The 13674-nt window shown below is 36.2% G+C and overlaps 1 pseudogene; it reads left to right on the top strand.

Moving 5' to 3' along the window:
- Positions 1 to 13674, top strand: part of LOC128571101 (metastasis-associated protein MTA3-like) — a 31046-nt pseudogene continuing 17372 nt past the window's right edge.

Here is a 13674-nt window from a genome sequence, read left to right as displayed (position 1 = left end):
ATGGGTAAGTAGCAGAATAGAACCAGAAAACATACATCATGTAAATGGTTAAGTAATAGAAATATCACTATGCCCTTTGCTGAAATTCATGGCTATATAATAAGTTGGTTTTAATTACATAATTGGCTCCTCTAATTATTATCCATTATATTTTTTACTAAATACATTTTCCTTTACAGTGTTCTGACAATAACCAATGATGATTATTTAATTGTACATGCATGTGTCTCAGTCATAAGGTTGTAAATGTTTTACATTTCTCATCCTCTTCCTGGATGTATTAATTTTTTTTTTATTATTATTTTTTTTTGTAGAGACAGAGTCTTACGGTACCGCCCTCGGGTAGAGTGCCGTGGCCTCACACGGCTCACAGCAACCTCTAACTCTTGGGCTTACGCGATTCTCTTGCCTCAGCCTCCCGAGCAGCTGGGACTACAGGTGCCCACCACAACACCCGGCTAGGATGTATTAATTTTTTTAAACATAGGTCCAAAAATTAAAAAAAAAACAAGAGTACATTTCTTCCGATGATAGCTAACCAGATACTAAGTAGTCATTAACTAGTGTAAATAAATATAAATTATGAGTGAATAGATTCTTAAAAGACTTATAAATCCCCCAAAAGATAATTCACAGTAAGTTTCTACAACGAGAGCCATAAGATCCTCTGTACAAATTTCATATAACTAGGTTGCTTGTCGTCTGTATCTTGGTGGGCTATTTATAATTTAAATTACACAAACAGCCATATTTAAGAGAAAAAAATACTAAAGTACTCAGGCAATGATTTAATGGAATAGGATAAATTTTTGAAGGCTCTAGTAAGTGTAGCATATTTAAACATCAAATTTACAGTTCAAAGCTAAAACAGAACCGAAAAAGATTGGAAAACATGAATACCCAGATGGTTTCTATGAATTAAACTAAAGAGATTAGAAGTTTTAAATTCTTAGGGACATCTAGACAAGCCTCAACGATGAATGTAATTGCCATCTAACATGTCTAGGAAAAATTATTACTAGATATTATAAAGGCCTTTTTAGATTGTGACATTAATTACAACCATTGTTATTACAACTAAGATGCAAAGTTTTGAAAAGCCTGGATAATCAAGTTGGCTACTGAACCACATTCACTGTCAGGGATTAAGAAATTACTTACATGGGTCTTCACCAAGTAGGGTTATGCTAGAAGATTATACCCACTTTGTTGCCCCGGTAGAGTGCCATGGTGTCATAGGTCACAGCAACCTCAGACCGTTGGCCTCAAGTGATTCTCTTGTCTCAGCCTCCTAAGTAGCTGGGACCACAGGTGCCTGCCACAATGCCCAGCTATTTTTAGAGATAGGGTCTCGCTCTAAAGACAGGCTGGTCTTGAACTCATGAGTTTAGGTGACCCACCCATCTTGGCCTCCCAGATGCTGAGATTACAGTTGTGAGCCACCACACGTGGCCCTAAGCAATAAATTCTTAATGCCAATACTAATTGTACTCAAGTTACCAAAACTTTTCCCTAGAGGTTTCTTCCAATTGTCTTGAAGATAATGTTTTCAATGATAGGTTGGCCAGATTCTCTCTTATTCTTCTTCTGTTCAGAAGAAGAGATTTAGTAAAGAAGGGGCACTGTAGGGTGGCGCCTGTGGCTCAGGGGTGCTGGCCCCATATGCCAGAGGTGACGGGTTCAAATCCAGCCCCGGCCAAAAACTGCAAAAAAAAAAAAAAAAAAAGAAAGTAAGTATTACTTATTACTTAATTATTCAGCAAACAAAGATTAAACATGTTTGAGCTGTGCAGTGATCCCTTTGCACTTGAGAACCTTGCTAGAAAAGAAAATGTCACAACTTTTTCTTATTAACGTACTTGTAAAACATTCAGAAGAAGGAAAAATAATGAAACACCTCAAAGCTTTCACAGGAGCCCTTAAACTCCTAGACAGGCGCAAACATGCATGTACTTGCACAAGTTTTTTTTTCACAAATCATGACTTCAGGAGATTTCCTATCATCAGGAGACTCCCCGTGCTGTTGTCTGCCAAGAACTGCCAAGCGCAGCGCATCAGGCTGTAATGATGAAGCTGTTCATTAGCTGGCAGGTGGCTAAGCTAATTGATTTGGGAGACAGTGTGGTCTAGTCAGAATGGAAGATCAAACTTTGGAGTCAGTTCTTTTATCTGTACCCAACCTAAAAGCTGAACTGTCTGTAACTTATTTTATAACTTTGGACGTCAATTTCACCAATGTCAAATGTCACTATAAAATTCACTCCTACTGGTTGGAGTTTCCTCAAGAGTTGTTTTCTGTTTTCCTTTTCTCTACTTACTGATATTCTTAAAAGGTTGGAATGAGCCCAGAAATGAATTATCTCTCTGCTCTCTCTCTCTCTCTATCTCCATCTCCATCTCTACCTCTATCTCCATAACCATGTAGCAAAGTCACTAATCAGGAAAGAAGCTAGTAGGTCATCGTTAGTTTGAGCTAGTTTGGTAAGAAAGGTTAACTAACCGTTGGCCTCACACCCAGGAAGAATTGCGTTTGATGGCAGAGCTCCTCCGGCAGACTATTCGGATGAATCTCCTAACAAGGAGCAGTGTGTTTCTGCCTCTCCTAATCCATCTGGAAAAATCCTGCATGATCACCTTAGGTATCTTCAGGATTTGGGAGTCGTGAAGTCTAAAGCAGCTGCCATGTGGATCAATGTTGGTTTTTCCTGTAATGTTGTGGTGGCAGAGCCCTGCCCTCAAAGAGGTCACCGAATCATGGAAAGATTGACGTACAGTGATTTGTTGGGTACAACATAGATTCCTCTAGAGTACCTAGAAGGGCAAGGCCCAGCTGTTGGTATCAAGGGAAGCTTCCTGTAAAGATAAGATACTTGGAAATGACAAATCAAATAAAGAATGACAAATCAAATAAAGGGAAGCTTCTCAGCAAAACCTATACTAAGAGTGAAGTTCCTCCCAAAGTATATATTCAGGCTGTCCCTTTTTCTGAAGAAAATCTCACAGCAAATTTAGGGCTGTTAACATATTTTTTAATGCTGCCCTAGGAACTGTTTTGTAATTTCTCTCTTCACCCCATCTTTCTAGAAATCTCACCACCCATCACTCCTCTCTTCCTCTTGTTATTACTCCCTCATCCTTAGATTGCAGGTTAAATGGCCAAGTACTCAAATGTCCTTCATTCACAAAGCATTCCCTGACCACCCAAGTCTAAAGTCTGGTCTCTGTGCTTTTATAGCAGCCCCTATTTTCCGCATAGCGTTTATTATAGTACATTATACCTGCCTCTTCACTCTTCTTGCCATTCTCTGTTTAAGTTCCACAGGAAATGGGGCCTCTTTTATCTTGTTTATCCTCATATTTTTATATTTATTATACATAAAATATAGTCAATAAGTATGTCAGACAACCTGATGAATAAATGCATGGATATAAAATTGCATGGATATATGTGTATACTCTGTATCTCTCTACACATGTACTTACACACATCTACCGTGAATTTCTTATTCCTTTCATTTTTAGTATCTCTTGTATTTCTGGCATGTACTTCATGTAGCATGTAGGAAACTAAAGTAGGCACAAAGGAAGAAGTGAAAACTTCAGAAAATTATTGGAGGTTTATACTAGATAGGTTCCCGGTCATGGGAACAAGTCACATGTTTAGACATTGAAACTGTAATATCACTGCTATTCTATTTTAAAGATTAAACTGCACAAAATTGGGATTGGTACATTCCTGATTGAGCTGTGCATTGGCCATGTCCAGGAAGTCATGGGATTTAAAGAACTCTATCAATTAGAGTGATGGATTTAGGCATAGGGATGCAAACACATGATATGTCTTCTTTTCTGCCCTCCCAGCACCATAGCCTTAACCAATTGAAATTATATTCACTTGAAAGTTAATTACATTTTTATTTTCTGTTTTCTATTTCATTGCTTTGATCTTGTCAGAAGATAAAGGTCTCATTCCAAGGAGCTCGAATAATTGAAATATCTGGAAAAAAGTAGCTGCCTTGATTATAGTATTGTACAAGAGGGGTGTCTTGCTTAATAAGTTTCCCTTTCTCTGGAAACTGACAGACACCTGGGTTACCAGGCAACTGCCCATTTCTCATGATCAATAAGTATCAGATTGCACATCATGAATTGAAGAGGTATCAATATGCTGCCCTCCATGAGGATAAACAAAGATTTACAAGTGATGAGTGTAAGAAATGGTTGAGAATCTCACCTTACTCAAACCGAGGGGCTGTAAACAGTATTTGGTCAACCCACTCTAGGGCTCAGCTCTTCACTCGGTGACAGTGACTGCTGCCAGTTGATGAACAACACACCATCTGAACAGCTGTAGGGAGTTTTCCTGTTAGCCTTGAAATTGTGATTGGCATCTGATGACAGTATTGCTAAGTAGCAAGGCCTTCTGCTCCTCTCTCCTAGGGGCTATAGCCTGAGGATTAAGCAAAATGGGGCAAAGGTCTTGTATCACAGCTGGTTTGTCTAGGTGCTATGTTCTATTCACTTTGTTAATTGAATAATTAAGAGGAGAAAAGCTGCCCTACCCTAATACTCATAAAGCTCTTTAACTCAGAGGTAGTTCATTTTCTCTGCCTAAAGCTCTACAAAGGATGTGTGAAACAATGTTCTATGTAGTTTTGAGTAGCCAAAGAATTGTCGAGCCTCAGGAAATAAGTCTCTGGACGTGATGGGGAGGCCCAAAGCAGACGCTGGGTAATATTTTTATATGTAGTAAGTTCTTCTCTACATTTGATTTAAAAGGGGAAGAATCCACATAAAAGCAACAGCATGACCTCGGCAAGAGCACTGAAATTTAAAGTCGGAGCCAATAGTTTGGGGTCTTGTCCTGCTCTCTTCAAAGTGAAAATCATGGCAATGAATGTAGACTCATCCACTCTGTTTCCTTGCTTGCCAGAGTCTGATAATAATGCCATAATTTAATACTTCTTTTAGCCACATCCAGAGAGTTATGTTGGATTCCTAAATTAAGAGATAGAGATAGTCCCAGCTAATTGGGAGGCTGAGGCAGGAGAATCGCTTAAGCCCAAGAGCTGGAGGATGCTGTGAGCTGTAACACCACGGCACTCTACTGAGGGTGACAAAATGATTCTCTGTCTCTAAAAAGGAAAAAAAAAAAAGAGGTAGAGAGCTAACAAGAACCTATAGTTATTCAATTATAGCTGAATAATTACAATAGTATCATTGACAATGCAAATAAAAGGTTCGTTGAGCTCTTGTTATTATCAAGCACCATAATGTGCTTTAAATATATAATTTTATTTAGTTTTCACAACTGCTCCTAAGAGGTAAGCACTAGTATATCTCCATTTTATGTATGAAGAAACTAAGGCCAAGATTTCAGACTTTCCTAAGGTCTACATATGAGTGAATGGCAGAGAGTTAAACCCAGGCATTCTGCCTTCATTTTGGAACATATTTTTTGTTTTCCAAATCCTTCATAATCCATCTTCAAACTCCATTACTTTATTAATAAACATGGGGATAAATTACATTCTTGTTATAGTTCTTCACTTTCACTTTTCTCATGGCTAACATATTGTTTTTATATGATTTTTAAATTTTTGCTTAGAAATATTCTTGGGTAGCACCTGTGGCTCAAAAGGAGTAGGGCGCTAGCCCCATGTGCCAGAGGTGGTGGCTTCAAATCCAGCCTCCGCCAAAATTGCAAAAAATAAATAAATAAATAAATAGAAATATTCTTAAGCTTGGGTGGTGCCTGTGGCTCAAAGGAGTAGGGTGCTGGCCCCATTTGCCAGAGGTGGCGAGTTCAAGCCTAGCCCCAGCCAAAAAATGCAAAAAATAAATAAAGAAAGAAAATAAAGAAATATTCTTAAGTTTACAGAAGGGTACAAAGATACTAGAATTTTTTTTTGTATTCTCTTCACTGGCTCCCTAAATATTAATGTCTTATATTACCATGGCACACTTGTCAAAACCAATAAATTAGCATAGATATGATAATTTTAAGTATTTAAAACTTTTTTTAAATATTTTTTTGATCTATTGACAGAGGAGAACTCAAGCAATTCCACTGTGCCAAAAGATGAACTTAGACCAGGTATATCTATCTGGAAACGTCTCTCTAGTGTAGAAATCCTGGTCAGTTAGGAGTTTGGATCTTCCCATTTCAACTGAGGTAATCTTCGTTGATTCATAAAATGTGGATTATTAATGATAATGAGAGGAAGTTGGCTGTATGTTTGTGGCTCCTGTAAACTTAGTTCTGGATGTGCTTTTTTGAGCATGGGTTTTAGGGCATAGTAAGCAGCTATTCCATCAAACGAGTCTCCTGAGAGTCCAATCACAAACTAGGCTGTGTATTCTCTGTATTGCCCAGTCACTTAAAAGGGATGTAGCACCTGAAAAAGGAGGGGGATTATCTTCTGGTTCTTCCCCTTCTGACCCACGATGAAGGGATCATCTACAGATGATATTGACTGGACTCCAGCTTCTGGTTGGAGTCCACCAAGGAAGAGACAAGCAAGAGAAGAGAAGGCAAGTGAGAGAGACTCAAGTATGCTCCATGTGTTCTCCAAATCCTACTCTTTTTAAAATATATATATTTTTAATTATTATGACCCCATATTAGTATATCTTTATAGGGTACATGTAATGTTTTAACAAGGACATACAATGTGAATTAAGTTAAATTTATTAAACCATATTGTAGTGCTGCTGCCTGATAATAATAAGAGCTCAATAATCTACTATTTTCATTATCAATGATGTTATCCCACTCTTCTGTGCTGTGGTTTTGGCAGGAGTTGCATCCTTAGAATGCAGCTTCTCTGTGGCAGCCACAGCTCTGAATTGGGCTCAGGTAATGTGGTTTCTTCTCTCTGAACCTGTTGTCTTGTATTTTAATGGGTGCTACCCTTTCTAGTGTCTTGAGACTTTCTCTGGTCTTGCTGGTTCCCTCACCTAACCTCTGGAGATAGTCACTTGACTGAAATCATTTTGATAAGTTCTCTGAATGTTTAATGGTTCCTTCTATGATTATGGTTAATGTGTTATATATTCAAAATACCTTTGAACTCTGTAAACTTTGCTGTGAAGAATGCATACATTTTTCATTGACTGAAAGCAAGAATCTGAAGTTCGAGCACATATCTTCTTTAGAAAGCAGATTTGGGGGTTAGTAGCATATCCAAAATTCTGGAAACCTCAAATAAAAGTGAAGCATTTGAAATCCCTGTGTTTCTTCCTCCCTGGCCAGAGCCAGGGAACCACTATGCTAGCAATGTCCTTCCTGCCTTATTTATCTAGCAGACTCTGCTTATCTTAGCCAAACTCAACTGATCTTTCTTTCACACAGCTTCATCTTTTTTAAAACCTGTTATTTGTATTATGTGATAATTTTTATACAAAACACAAGACTCTTATATTAACGGTCTTAAAACGATTTGTCCTATATTAGAGCAGGAGAGCACACATACAAAAGATGTAAAAACACTTCACCTCAGTGCAGCTTCTGTCTTTAACTTGCCCACTGTCCTCCCTCAAAGTGTACTTTTGCTTTCAATAAACACTTCCAATTTCTTGATTGACATGGTATGTCCTGAAATTCTTATCACAATGAACAGCAAGAACTTCGAAAAACCTCCCCTCAGAGGCTGGTACCACTAAGATACCCATTGCTAAGAATTTATCCCAAGATATCCATTGCTAATTATTTACCACTCAGAGGCTGCTACCACTAACATATCCATTGCTAAGAATTTATCCCAAATGAAACTCTGTACTGACATACAAGGATATTATTTCAAAACTTTAACAAAAATTAATCCAGAAAAAAATGCCTTATGAAAGGAAATGATTGACTAAAATATGGCGCATCTATATAATGAAATATTAAGTAGCCATTTACAGTGATCTTTTCAATCCACATTGATAGAGGTAAAAGACATTTTACACACACAGGGAGAAATAGAAAAATAAAGACAGAATCATACACACATGAAAATGTTCATAATAATCATCTATGTACTATTGACAGTGGTTCCTCTTTATATATAACTCTATTTTTTATATTTAACATGCGCTACTTTTAAAATAAAATCTAGAATTCAGTGCACTAACTAAAAATAAGAATGCCTCCTTTAAATATATACATTTAAAGCAGCCCACATGCTACCAGCACACATCCTGAAGATAAGTTCTAAAACCCACTCCAGTGGGTGTTGCAAAAGCAGAGTGTGAAAAAAATGTGTATTGTAGAAATTGTATAAATGAAAAGCCTGCAGGTGGGAACAATAGTAATTTGTCTGAAATTTACCCTTCTTTATTTCATGTGAACTACTCTTGAAGCTTTCTCTTGCTTTGTAATCCAGCTGTTTTTCCCAAGGTTGATGCAGTATTCAGGTCAGAAATGCATCAAGTGCTCTATGCTGTATATTTCATGTTTTATTTATGGTTATTGTTTTAGATGCTATTTCTCCTATCTTTGAGATGAATTCCTGCCAGAATGACTCTTTAAAAATAACAAAATAGTGTGAACAATAGCAATTGTAGTTAGACTATTTTCCTCTGCATAACTGACACTGCTGACAGGAAGTGAGAATTTTGGTTTGGCCTGAAGGCTTAATGTAAATAAGAATCTAAATAACTCAGCTTTTGGTTTTTTTTATTACTAACCTGTGCCTGTGATAGAATTCTTTGTCACTCTAGCCTCCATAGGAAGAAGCCCACACAAGTGCCAGCCTGTGCCAAAATATTCAATTAACTAAGTATCAAGGTGACCCTTTTGTCCAGTGGGTGCCAAGGCTGAAACAAGAAGATTCCATTATGTTTCCTTGTGAATGTACTAGACAACCTTGAGTCTGACACCAAGTCCTTTATGATTTTATAATTGATGATTTATAATTTTTGCAAGGCCCCTCACCCTGGTCTATGAATTATAGCTATAAAATACGATGATACTAAATATTTATATTTTGCTTTAGAATTCACAAAACGTAATTTTACATATCTTGCTTCTCACAATTTACAGTACTTTAAGATAAATATTATTGTCTCCATTTTACAGATAAGGAAATTGAGATCCAATTTAGTTGATGAACTCACCCAAATTTACTAAACTATTGATGAGGCTGGTATTCAAACTAGTCTGTTAGCTTTTCGGTTTACGGATTTTTTACTATCTCATGTTGTGACATAACATACCATTTGTAAATTCCTGTGGTTCACATTATTTTACAGCTGTTAACTAATGAAAATCAATAAACCACATAATTCTCTCCAATTGCTGAAAATTGAGATCCTGATTCTATTAACTTTGTAATTCCAGAACCATTTCATAACTTAGAAGAAACTCAAAGTTTCACATGTTTTCAATATCTATCACAAATGTCTATCACATTTTTCATACCATATATCACAGATGTGTTTGTGGAAAAAAACATTGTCAAAGATATGTAATTGTATGCCATTTTAGTAGGAAAATTGACTTTGGTAAGAAAATATTGCAGTAACTTTTTTTTTTATAATGGGGATATGTATAATAGTCTCCTAATACATATGTTTTGTGAGTTTAAATTTTTTTGCCACAAAGAAGAAATCTGAGCACTTATTCTTTCTAAACTTGGGAATGTGAGGGGATAAAAATTGAAAGGCACATTTTGCTGCCCAACACCTTACTGCATTTGAGCCATGCTGAAAGGCCAGCCAAGGAAGTTCATATCACAGATGAGGGCTGTGCTGGTATCATGTCAACTTGAAGAGTTTATGATACTTTATGTGAGAGAGAGCATTTTCCTCCTGTCCTTTTCCTTTTAGTTCTAATTCTCAGATCAAATGTAAAAATCTACAGCTTTTACATTCCCAATACTCTAGTCCTTTCCTGTTAGATCTATATCACAGGATGTATTACTGTATTTTTGATCACCACAACTCTCCTCCAGCCGTGGCCCACATTATCCCATCATCCCTGGTATCACGTTGTGTCCTATCCCATTCTCTTCACCTCCTACACATCACTAAGGAAACAGTGGGGATGTTTTAAATTTATAATCAAAACTCCCTTAACTTGCTAAATTCTATCTCCCCATCTACAAACTAAATGACATTATGATCTCTCCTTCTTTCTTAGTTCCATGAGGTAGTCAGCTATCTTGCTAAAACGATTTCTCAGCACTGCCATACTGTGAAGATTATCTTCTCCAGACTTGTCTGGACTCTTTCCTTAACTTCAACTATTTCTCTATCTAGACCTACTCCTATTAAATCAATGTATAATACCTCTGTCTCAATCATATCTATGTCTCTTTTTAGGAATAGCACTAACCCTACTCCTAGAGCATTGAGTTTTCATGTGGTGTCTTCAATTTCTCATGATCCATTCATACTTCAACCCAGGTATGGCTTCCCACCTCCTATGCCTAATCTTATTCCTATGAAAGTATTCTTTTTAGTAACCTTAATGATTTCAGATTTTATAAAACCAAGTGGCTATATTTTCCTATTGAAAGATAATCTTCATTTTTCTGATGAAAAAAATCAAGCAATATATGCTAATTATAGAATATTGACATATCTACTCTTTATCATTTTTAATCATATTCTCACCTCATTTCACTCCCCCCATTTTTAATTAGATTTACTGACATTGTCCTAGCAAGAATCAGATTTTTAATTATTCTACTTCTTATTTTGTTTCATTGAATAACGTCTTCTCTTGACACCTTCTTTGTTTCACTAGAATTGCTCTTTTGATTGTTAAGGTCTGAATGGAAAGCTCAATTATGTTATGATAAAAATTAAAAATATGGATATACCTTTAGGAAGAGTTAAAAGGAATCCATGTATTAGTAAGTATGATTTGATGTATTATAAATATTCTGAAACTATCTTTTTATTTGGGTTTAATAGTTATTTAGGGGGCGGCACCTGTGGCTCAGTTGGTAAGGCGCCGGCCCCATATACCGAGGGTGGCAGGTTCAAAACTCTGCCCCGGCCGAACTGCAACAACAACAACAACAAAAAAAATAGCTGGGTGCTGTGGTGGGTGCCTGTAGTCCCAGCTACTTGGGAGGCTGAGGCAAGAAAATCGCTTAAGCCCAGGAGTTGGAGATTGCTATGAGCTGTGTGATGCCATGGTACTCTACGGAGGGCCATAAAGTGAAACTCTGTCTCTACAAAAAAAAAAAAAAAATAGTTATTTAGAAGAATATTCTCTTTCTTCCGTTAATAGTTCAATGTTAATCTGTTTGCTTGATAAGACACTTCCAATTCACTCATATTAAGATATTCTAAACAGAGAATGTGAATAAAACAATGCCTTCTTTTCCAAAGCTAAGGTTTTTTTGTTGTTGTTTTTTGTTTCTTTTTAGAGTTGTTCTTATTGAATTTTATAGTTAATGTATAAACGTTAACAGAAAAGTATAATTTTTGTACTTGTAGGAAGTAATCTTTAATATCTACCTTTTATTTCATCTTTATTGATGTTACTATTCAAATCCTTTATAATCTTTTAACATTTTTATTGTCATAGGACAATAGTGGTAGGTTAAACAGTCCTATAACTATTGTTCATATTTCTGTCAAAATGTTGACAGGTCTTAATACCTATGTTGATGCTATACCATTAAATGCCTAATGATGCAGGCTATGGAGTAGATCTTATAGCAATATAAACATTTCAAATTTCAATTGACTTTATCTTACATCAATTTTACAAGCCTTTTTAAAGCATTTTTTTTGGGGGGGTCATATTATGTTTTATGGATGTCAACACCTCTTAGCCTCTGGTTGCAGTCTTTTGGGATTCAGTAATAACTATGACAAAGACCTGTGTTGCTCAGAGTAACCACCGTACGTGTTATTGATTTTGTATTGTCTGACAAGACTATATATTATCTATTATTATGGATATTGCTGTCTTAGATATGCATAGTATTTGACAACACTAATACAATATAATTGTGAACAATTTTATAGTGCAGATATAAATGTTTTGCTCTGCTTGAAAAATCAAAAGATTTGAGAAATTAGATCTATTTTTTCTTTTGTTAATAAGCTGAAACAGGATCAGAGCTATCCCTTTTAGATGGGACATGTGCTGTCAAGCTGGTGTCATGGTTGGTTATCTATCTGGTCTTATAGTCATTTTTGTCTTTAACCTTTGTTTATACATATGGTTTAGAGACACTGCTACTGCATAATCCCAATCTCTTAGTCCTGATCAGGCTTTCTTTCTGTCCTTGTCTATAAATACACATTTATAATCTTTTTCCTGTCTTTGCACAAGACAGAAGCATGGAAACCCACGTAGAACAACCTCTGCCCTTGGATCAGAAAACAAAGCCTGTTTACCGACTACTCCGCTACTAATTTGACAAATACTTGAAGTGTGGATTGGATTCTAACCTTCATGTCTCTAACATTTTGGATTTCCTAGGCTTTTAATTTAGTTTGTCTTCTTGAACTTGTGCTATTGCCTTTTCTAAATTAGCATTGACAGACTGGATTTTGGTCTCTATTCATCAACCTAGCTCTTCCTTATCTACCAACAAAGGAACTTCTTCAACCTTAAAATTGACTTATGACCAACGTGAACCCACTGTTTATTGCAAGAGTGGTATTTACCCCAACTCTGGTGTAAAACTTGACTCCCTGCCTTATCTTCTGCTTCTGAATTAGATGAGACACTGGCTCAGGAAAGGGGCGATATCTTATCTACATGAACAAAGATTAAGTATTATTATTGTTCAATAAACATGTTCTCCTTCCATTGACGTTTCTAAATAGACACCCCCCCCAAAAAAAAAAAAAAGAATTATTGTAAAAGTAAGATCCCTGAAATGTTTAGGCCATGGAAGTTTAACCATATAATAAAAATTCAAGCACAGTACTAAATTCAGTGCTGTTTCTTGAATCTCTGTCCTAGATGCTGATGTTTTGGTGGTTTATTTTATAAGGCTGCCATGTTTAAATTTATTCTGCCAAGCAATCATGTCCTCTTCCACCATACAGTTCTATATATCTAACTACATATTTCTATCTTCATCTCTTTTTTTACCTAGTCACCCTCCCACCATTTATTTATACTCCCAATATAACATATATTTTGATTGTTCCCTTTATATTTCTGTTTCTTACCTTGAGGTTGACTTATGACCTCCACATATGTGTTAAAGACTTAGGATGTCATTAAAAATAGCACCAGATGGATCTCCCAATTATCACTATCTTCTTACCCAAGCTCTTTCCATCTTGACATATCAAATTATTTTGCAGTAAAATGCACATTTCTCTTTAATGATAGTAATTTATTCCGGCTTCATTGGATTTTATAATCTGAGAGGGTAACATACTTGAAAATAAATGTGTAGATGATTAATAAATTTTGTATCTAGACATGTTTAAATGTACATAGCGCATACGTTGTATATAAGTGAATATTTCTGGGGTTTTGATTTCATATGTGCACTGTGCATTTTGAATGTGTTTCACTTGTCTTAGGGCTATTGCACCTGTCCCTTGCTGTTTCTCACTGGCTGTATGTACTATTGCTGCCTATGAACAACCTAGACCTCCTTGTTTCAAGCTCAGTAATTGCTAAATGGTGTTAATCAGAAGTGGTAATGGTTTATTAGCACCTAATTGGCACTTCTCCCAGAAGAACTAAAAGATCATAGA

The sequence above is a fragment of the Nycticebus coucang genome, chromosome 18, assembly GCF_027406575.1.
Source record: "Nycticebus coucang isolate mNycCou1 chromosome 18, mNycCou1.pri, whole genome shotgun sequence".
Lineage (NCBI taxonomy): Eukaryota > Metazoa > Chordata > Mammalia > Primates > Lorisidae > Nycticebus > Nycticebus coucang.
This window is presented reverse-complemented; position numbering and strand designations above follow the sequence as displayed.